Source organism: Delphinus delphis, chromosome 5, assembly GCF_949987515.2.
Source record: "Delphinus delphis chromosome 5, mDelDel1.2, whole genome shotgun sequence".
Classification (NCBI taxonomy): Eukaryota; Metazoa; Chordata; class Mammalia; order Artiodactyla; family Delphinidae; genus Delphinus; species Delphinus delphis.
In genome coordinates, this window is record NC_082687.1 from 34,043,764 (window position 1) to 34,053,359 (window position 9,596).

General features: G+C 42.4%; 1 pseudogene; it reads left to right on the top strand.

Moving 5' to 3' along the window:
- Nucleotides 1-6,282: 6,282 nt before the first annotated feature.
- LOC132425343 (hsp90 co-chaperone Cdc37 pseudogene) lies at nt 6,283-7,901 on the top strand (annotated as a pseudogene).
- Nucleotides 7,902-9,596: the final 1,695 nt, after the last annotated feature.

The following is a 9,596-nucleotide window of genomic DNA, read 5'->3' on the forward strand; positions in this document are numbered from 1 at the left end:
TTATAAAATCAAAACCAGATTTCCCAAGGGAAAGAGACACTCCAAGGGGAAAAAAACATCTGTAAATAGTCCTGCTTATTCATTTGTGGAGCACATCTGTTCCGTACACTCCTTATTTGCAAAGCCCTATTGTGGATGTTGCATAAAGAAGGGAGAACAGAGTTAAATAAGGAATTTATTGTGAATAAAATGTCTATGTATATAATTTTGGATAATGGCAAAATTTATAATCCAAAATAGTCTTAAGACTTTTATTTTTGTCTTTACTAAGGCTTTAAACCAAGGATGTTTTCTTTTCTAGCCAAATATACTCTTTCTACAAACTCCAGTTAATATGGTGTCCATCATCTTGTAATTACGGTGGAGGCTCTATTTCATACAGTTTGCTGTCATGGGGAGCTGAGAAAAAGTGTCAGTAGATAGAGGAAGATATAGGGTCAAGGCATTAAAAAAATTAGTTTTAGCATATTTAATGCTGGTGGGAATGATAGAGAGGAAGTCTACCTTCCGAGCACCCCAAGCTGTCATTTCCTGTTTTGGAGATGTGTCCTGGACTATAAGATAGCCTTCTCCAATCGCAGCATCTCCTTTTGTGTCTGCTCTTAAGCTGAAAGGGTCCTTAGGGATTGTTCTGTCCCACTCCCTGTGTTTTACAGATAAGAAAGGCAAGATGCAACGATGCCTATACCGTCATCTCCTTCCTTAGACTGACACTGTTGCTTCCTAGCTGGGCTCCACATCTTTGCCCCTCCAAGTCATCCTCCACACTGAAGCCAGCAATCTTCACAAACCACAGATCTTGTACTGTTCTACTCCTACCACCATCTAGGGGCCCAGGATTTTAGACTCCAAGTTCCAATGACCATATATTCCCTTACACTTAATTAACATGTGATTTGTGGGATTTTTGTTTATAAAAATAAAGTTATAGATTAAGTTGATACATGCTAACTTGGTTGAAAAGAAAAAAAGTATGGTCTAATATGGTTTGGCTCTCACTGGTTCTAGAAATGTGCTGTGCATTAGAATAACCCAGGAAGCTCTTAAAAGTCCCAATGCCCGGGCTTCCCTGGTGGTGCAGTGATTGAGAATCTGCCTGCTAATGCAGGGGACACGGGTTCGAGCCCTGGTCTGGGAAGATCCCACATGCCGCGGAGCAACTAGGCCCGTGAGCCACAACTACTGAGCCTGCGCGTCTGGAGCCTGTGCTCCGCAACGGGAGAGGCCACAACAGTGAGAGGCCCGCGTACCGCGATGAAGAGTGGCCCCTGCTTGCCACAACTAGAGAAAGCCCTTGCACAGAAACGAAGACCCAACACAGCAAAAAATAAAAATAAATTAATTAAAAGAAGCCTCAACATTTAAAAAAAAAAAAGTCCCAATGCCTGATCAAAGTTCCCATCTAATCTGGCCTCTGCCTAATCTCTTCCTGGCTCCCTGCTCTGGAGCACACCAGGTTTCCTCCTGCCTCAGGGCCTTTGCATTGGCTGCTTACCTCTGCCAGGATTTTTTCCCTCCTGGATTGTATACTTAGACCTGAGTTTCTCTTCAAAGAGATCTCATCACTCTTTAGTTATCTTTCTTTGACCCAAGAGATTACATGAGGATGGTTTGTTATATGCTGTCCTAGGACTGTCTTACGAACTTTCACTGCAGTTACGTCAGTGTGTAATTATGTGCTCACTCTTTTGGGTGATTAATGTTCCTCCTCCTTACCAGACTGAGAGGTGCATGAGTGTCATTGTTTGCACTTGTAACCTCCGTGCTTACTTAACAGAATTGCTTTTTAGGCACTCCATAAATTTTTGTCAGGTGAATGAATGAATAATGAATTGCCATGAAGAGGTCTGAGTAGTTTCTGTGAGACAGATTAGACATAAGGGAAGTAATGCATTTATCTGATGATTATTTCCCAGTGTACCCTTTATTTTTCTGTACCCTCCTATAAGTTTCACCAGTTCCCTACAAGATTCACAAGGAATTGACTATTTATTATTAGGCAGAAATGTTTAATGATGTTGGTAGTTACTTAAAATGAGATTCAGCATGAAAAGTATATCTATTTTTTACTTTGCTTTGTTAAAAACCTTTTATACTCAGATCTTAGACCAAATATTTTGGTTTGTGTTTCCTTTGAGAAAAATGATCTATCCAATATGTATAATGAAAATATTACAACTGTTTATTATGATGCTCAGATAATTCCCATGGTCTTCTATTTTCTAGTCATCTTTCTAATATATTTTTCTTATATTAATTACATATAATTAATTAATTATAATTAATTAGGTTCTCTTATATTAATTAAATTTCTCTAAGAAAATTTTTTCTCTTATATTAGTTTTATATCAGTATTTCAGAAAATATAAAATTACAAAATTTTCATTGAAGTTAAGTTTTGCACATTAGTGGATCTCACTAGCTTTTTATCTTAGGCATCTTTCAGGATTGTTATCTCTTCTTATTTCTTTTGACCTGGATTTTGTTATTAATTTGTTTGGTGGCTTTTCTTGCTGAGTCACATTGTGCAATTGGGTTTCATGCATTTTTTAAGCCCTTGGGAGAGGTTAAATCCCGTTAAGAAGAAGAATTTTTTTGGTAGTGTTTACCACTTGGTAGTGTTTAACACTTATCCTTCTTGAAACACAATAAAATGTGCCACTGCTTTCTATCCTTTATCCCAGTATGATACATTCCTTGAGCAACTGGTAGTGTTGATCATATTTGTAGCTGATAGTCCTACAGAATTTTAAGGCTCTTGGGGCCTCTTGAGAGCATCAAGATGTTAGTGGGATGAATCTGACTGTCCCACCTGGGGGCAGCAAGGCCAGGTTTCAAGCCCTCATTTTCACACTTAGTAGTTATGTGAGCTGGAAAATTCTGAGTTTGTCTTCTCATCTGTAATAAACAGTAAACAGTCACAAAACTGAGTGTAGTTTAAATGAGACAATACTTCACAGTGCTAGGAGGACAAATCTGTTGGTCGTGAATCTTCTTTTCATATTGTAGCTGATGAAGCCCAGATCCAGACAAATCTGGGAGCTTTAAGCCTGTGTAAATACACTGGCAGAGCTGCGGGCCCAGGTCTTCTACACTGCATGTTCCCATTCCACTATATTTAATTGATACGTGATTGTAATTTTTGCTTTTAATGAAAATATAATTATAGAATGGGTTGGTAAATGCTATATTGGTTGAATAGAAACAAAACCCTGTATGGTCTAATATAATGATTTCCACTGGTGCTTGAACCTTAGTGCACATTAGAATCATTTGGGAAACTTTTTAAAAATCCTAATGTCCAGGCTATACCCCATTCCAATTACATCACAGTATCTGAGGGTGGGACCCAAGAATGATTTTTTTTTAATGACTTCCTATGCAATTTTGTACACATAATTTGCCAAAACACAGCTGAGAATACTCCAAACCATCTCTAGGACAGTTTTTAAAGGTCTGTTCTTCTGTTAACAGATCATATATCTTGGGGACTGTGTTAAGTGCCTCTTTATGGGTTTGTTTTCTGATATATTTTCCCTTCTTCCTATTGAAATACACCACAGACCTCACATCTTTTGGTCACTTCATCCGTGTCACTAACCTGAATGCTGCTGCATCCCAAAGAGGTCAATGCCTTATTTGCGAGCATCTCCAGATGTCTCTTAACAATGCATCCTGCAAAGATAACAGAGAAGGGCTCTTCTTTCAATAGCACCTGGTGTCCACATTTAATTCAGCAGGCATTAATGACTTTTATTTTAATCCTTTAATTAAATTTTTCCCTCTGGTATAAATCTAGGCTTTCTGGAACGAGGGGTGGGAGTCTTTGAGGAGACGGTACTGCCCCTTGCAGATTTAGCCAGATATTTGTGTGGGGACACGCCTGGGTAGTTTATATACGATAGGGTGATGATATGGAAGAGTCTACTTCAGCCTTCTTCGTTATTTAAAATATGAACTGGACCATTGATTTTTCAGTTGTTTTCTTTCCATATCTCAGAATTTCCTATAAGGGACTGAAAGATGCCAGGGTTGCTTATGTGTTACTGTTTCATCTCTGACAGTTTCTATTTCTCACAGAGGATCAGAGCAGGGCTGGAAACAGCTAATTTTATTTTTATTATCTACTGTAAAATGAGAATGTGATGTAAATGTGCAGACAGTGTTTACCAGTTGAGGTCCTGAGGGAACGATCCATATATTTTCTTTTTTTTTTAAACACCTTTATTGGAGTATAATTGCTTTACAATAATGGTGTGTTAGTTTCTGCTTTGTAACAAAGTGAATCAGTTATACATATACATATGTCGCCATATCTCTTCCCTCTTACATCTCCCTCCCTCCCACCCTCCCTATCCCACCCCTCTAGGTGGTCACAGAGCACCGAGCTGATCTCCCTGTGCTATGCGGCTGCTTTCTACTAGCCATTTTACATTTGGTAGTGTATGTATGTCAATGGCACTCTCTCACTTCGTCCCAGCTTACCCTTCCCCCTTCCCCATGTTCTCAAGTCCACTCTCTATGTCTATGTCTTTATTCCTGCCCTGCCACTAGGTTCACCAATACCATTTTTTTAATATTCCATATATATGTGTTAGCATGCGGTATTTGTTTTTCTCTTTCTGACTTACTTCACTTTGTATGACAGACTCTAGGTCCATCCACCTCACTACAAATAACTTAATTTTGTTTGTTTTTTATGGCTGAGTAATATTCCATTGTATATATGTGCCACATCTTCTTTATCCATTCATCTGTCGATGGACACTTAGGTTGCTTCCATGTCCTGTCTATTGTAAATAGTGCTGCAATGAACATTGTGGTACATGACTCTTTTTGAATTATGGTTTTCTCAGGGTATATGCCCAGTAGTGGGATTGCTGGGTAGTTCTATTTTTAGATTTTTAAGGAACCTCCATACTGTTCTCCATAGTGATTGTATCAATTTACATTCCCACAATTTATTTTTAATGAATGGAAAAGCTTTCCATATAGGAAAGCAAAGTAGATACATGTGATTTCATGTAAGTTTTGTATCATCTGACTCCGGGAAAATCTTTTGCCTGACTGAAAGACTGATGGCTCCAGGTGGTACTGGGTGACCATGCCTATAATCCTCGTGGCAGACAAGAGAGAGCAACAAGGAGAAAGGAGGTCAGGGAATGAAGAGAGGAAGCCTTGCGAGGCAGAAACTATGAGAGTGAGAGCGCAAGCTCCCACCTGCACCTAAACAGGCAGAGTGCCTAGGGCCAAGGGCAGAATTCCTTTTTTCTTTTTCTTTTTTTTTTTTTTTGCTGTTGTACGCGGGCCTCTCACTGTTGTGGCCTCTCCCGTTGCGGAGCACAGGCTCCGGACGCGCAGGCTCAGCGGCCATGGCTCATAGGCCCAGTCGCTCCGCGGCATGTGGGATCTTCCCGGACCGGGACACAAACCCGTGTCCCCTGCATCAGCAGGCGGACTCTCAACCATTGCGTCACCAGGGAATCCCCAGAGGCAGAATTCTTTAACAGCAGAAACTCTCCCACCCACCCTACAAACATACTCAATAACATTCTGTGTGTTACTTCTTCCCTTCCTTGAAATCCCTTCAATGGAATGTCTGTTTGCATTCTCATGCCGGGGGTTGCAGGTGGACGGACAAGCAGGACGTGGAGAGTAAGCACATAAAAGAGGAGCCACCTTTGATTATCTTTTTTACCAGTTTCTTGGTTTCATTTTAAAACTGCTTTCTCTGGTAAAAGAAACAAAAAAACTTACATGCTATCTAATATATATGTGTATATATATTCAGATCAGCCAAATCACCCCTGGCCATTAAAGGAGAGACAGCTGTTATGGTCAGATCGCCCTCACATCCTCAGTGCCTGTTTTCTGTAGGAACCTTCCATGAATTCTCTGCTCTTCATTTATGACCATGTTTTCCAAATGTATAGTGTCTACAAAAGGTATGAAAAGTTTAGGACTTATGATAATAATACTCAGTATTGGCAGTACCCACACTGAGCCCTTCATTGCTCATTGCTTTTCTCACTGACTGTGGAGTTTGAGGGTGACAGGGGAGGACCTTCAAGAGACAGAGGAGGGCTTCCCTGGTGGCACAGTGGTTGAGAGTCCGCCTGCTGATGCAGGGGACACGGGTTCGTGCCCCGGTCTGGGAGGATCCCACGTGCCGCGAAGTGGCTAGGCCTGTGAGCCAAGGCTGCTGAGCCTGCGCATCTGGAGCCTGTGCTCTGCAATGGGAGAGGCCACAACAGTGAGAGGCCCATGTACCACAAAAAAAAAAAGAAAGAAAAAAATGACAGAGGAGTGAGACATGGAGATCACCTTTCTCCCCAAAAATACATCAAAGATACATCTACATGTGGAACAACTCCTACAGAACACCGACTTAACACTGGTAGAAGACCTCAGACTTCCCAAAAGGCAAGAAACTCCCTATGTCCATGGCCATGTGGCTGACAGGGTCTTGGTGCTCCGGCCGGGTGTCAGGTCTGAACTTCTGAGGTGGGAGAGCCAAATTCAGGACATTAAGCCACCAGAGCCAACCTGGCCCTATGTAATTTCAATTGGCGAGAGGTCTCCCAGAGATCTCCGTCTCAATGCTAAGACCCAGCTCCACTCAATGACCAGCAAGCTCCCATACTGGACATCCCATGCCAAACAACTAGCAAGACAGGAACACATTCTCGCCCATTAGCAGAGTGGCTGCCTAAAATCATAAGGTCACAGACATCCCAAAATACACCACCAGACATGGTCCTGCCCACCAGAAAGACAAGATCCAGCCTCATCCACCGAAACACAGGCACCGGTCCCCTCCACCAGGAAGCCTACACAACCCATTGAATCAACCTTACCCACTGGGGGCAGACACCAAAAGCAATGGGAACTACGAACCTGCAGCCGGCAAAAAGGAGACCCCAAACACAGTAAGTTAAGCAAAATGAGAAGACAGGTGTCCGAGTGCCAGTGGAAGCTGAAGGGGCTGGAGGTGGCCAAGGGCGAGGACAGCTGTAACGGTTGCAGGCTAAGGCAGAGCAGCTGCGCAAGGAGGAGCGTAGCTGGGAGCAGAAGCTAGAGGAGATGTGCAAGAAGGAGAAGAGCATGGCCTGGAACGTGGACACGCTCAGCAAGGACGGCTTCAGCAAGAGCATGGTCAATACCAAGCCTGAGCAGGCGGAGGTGGAGTTGGAGGAGGTGAGGGAGCAGAAACACAACACCTTCATGGAAAAGTATGAGAAACAGATCAAGCACTTCAGCATGCTCCACTGCTGGGATGACAGCCAGAAGTACCTGTTGGACAACGTCCACCTGGTGTGCGAGGAGACCGCCAACTACCTGGTTATTTGGTGCTTTGACCTAAAGGTGGAGGAGAAATGTGCACTGATGGAGCAGGTGGCCCACCAGACCATTGTCATGCAATTCATCCTGGAGCTGGCCAAGAGCCTGAAGGTGGACCCTCGTGCCTGCTTCTGGCAGTTCTTCACCAAGATCAAGACTGCCGACCGTCAGTACATGGAGGGCTTCAATGATGAGTTGGAGGCCTTCAAAGACTGCGTGTGGGGCTGGGCCAAGCTGCGCATCAAGGCCATGAAGGAGTACGAGGAGGAGGAGTGCAAGCAGCAGCTTGGCCGAGCAGCCTGGACCCCATCAAGGTATACGAGTCCCTCCCTGAGGAACTCCAGAAATGCTTTGAGGTGAATGATGTGCAGATTCTACAAGATGCTGTCAGCAAGATGGATCCCACCAACATGAAGTACCACATGCATCATTGCATCAACTCCAGCCTCTGGGTCCCCAACTCCAAGTCCAACGAGGTCAAGGAGGAGGAGGAGATGAGTCCCAGGGACCCTTTGCTGGAAGCCTCCAAGCCAGGTGATGAGAAAGATGTCAGCGCATGACCCACCTCAGCTGCTGCCTGACTGCCTGCAGGTCCTTGTGTGCCCCTTTTCAGAAAACAAAAATAGACACCATCTCCCTAGCTCCTGGCTTCCTCCACTTTTGCTGCTCCCCCACCTAGCCTGTAGGGGCCTGCCCAACCTCTCCACCGCTGCCATACCCACAGTGCTCATCCAAGTCTTTACTTTGAGTCAAGGGACTTCACTGCCTGCAGCTCACCCCACTTCAGCATTATGCAAAAGGCTCGGGGATCCAGGGACAGGTAGAGGTTGCCAGCCTGGTCCACAGGGTAGGGATGAGGTCCACAGCAGAGGGGCTTGCTCCAGTCACTGTGGGCTGTTTTCACTGTTCATCCACACTGAGTATTCTATATAGTAAACAGCAATTATCTTCGAATATACAACAGATGAAGGAGCAAAGTAAAAACTCACCAGACCAAACAAATGAAGAGGAAATAGGCAGTCTACCTGAAAAAGAACTCAGAGTACTGTTATTAAAGATATGCAAAATCATGGAAATGGAATGGAGAAAATACAATAAACATTTAACAAGGACCTAGAAGAACTAAAGAGCAAACAATAAAGAACAACAGAAAAATGAAATTAAAAATTCTCTAGAAGGAATCAATAGAAGAATAACTGAAGCAGAAGAACAGATAAGTGACCTGGAAGATAAAATAGTGGAAATAATTACCACAGAGCAGAATAAAGAAAAAAGAATAAAAAGAATTGAGGACAGTCTCAGAGACCTCTGGGACAACATTAAACACACCAACATTCGAATTATAGGGGGCCCAGAATAAGAAGAGAAAAAGAAAGGGACTGAAAAAATATTTGAAGAGATTATAGTTGAAAATTTCTCTAATATGGGAAAGGAAATAGTCAATCAAGTCTAGGAAGTGCAGAGAGTCCCATACAGGATAAATCCAAGGAGAAACACACCAAGACACATATTAATCAAACTGTCAAAAAATAAATACAAAGAAAAAAATTAAAATCAGCAAGGGAAAAACAACAAATAACACACAAGGGAATCCCAATAAGGTTAACAGCTGATCTTTCAGCAGAAACTCTGCAAGCCAGAAGGGAGTGGCAGGACATATTTAAAGTGATGAAAGGGAAATACCTACAACTAAAGTTACTCTACCCAGCAAGGATCTCATTCAGATTCGAGGGAGAAATTAAAACCTTTACAGACAAGCAAAAGCTAAGAGAATTCAGCACCACCAAACCAGCTTTACAACAAATATAAAGGAACTTCTCTGGGCAGGAAACACAAGAGGAGGAAAAGACCTACAATAAAAAACCCAAAACAATTAAGAAAATGGTAATAGGGAACATACATATCGATAATTACCTTAAATGTAAACAGGTTAAATGCTCCAACCAAAAGACATAGACTGGCTGAATGGATACAAAAACAAGACCCATATATATGCTGCATATAAGAGACTCACTTCAGACCCAGGGACACATACAGACTGAAAGTGAGGGAATAGAACAAGATAGTCCATGAAACTGGAAATCAAAAGAAAGCTAGAGTAGCAATTCTCATATCAGACAAAATAGACTTAAAAATAAAAACTCTTACAAGAGGCAAAGAAGGACACTACATAAAATGATCAAGGGATCAGTCCAAGAAGAAGATATAACAATTGTAAATATTTATGCACCCAACATAGGAGCACCTCAATACAT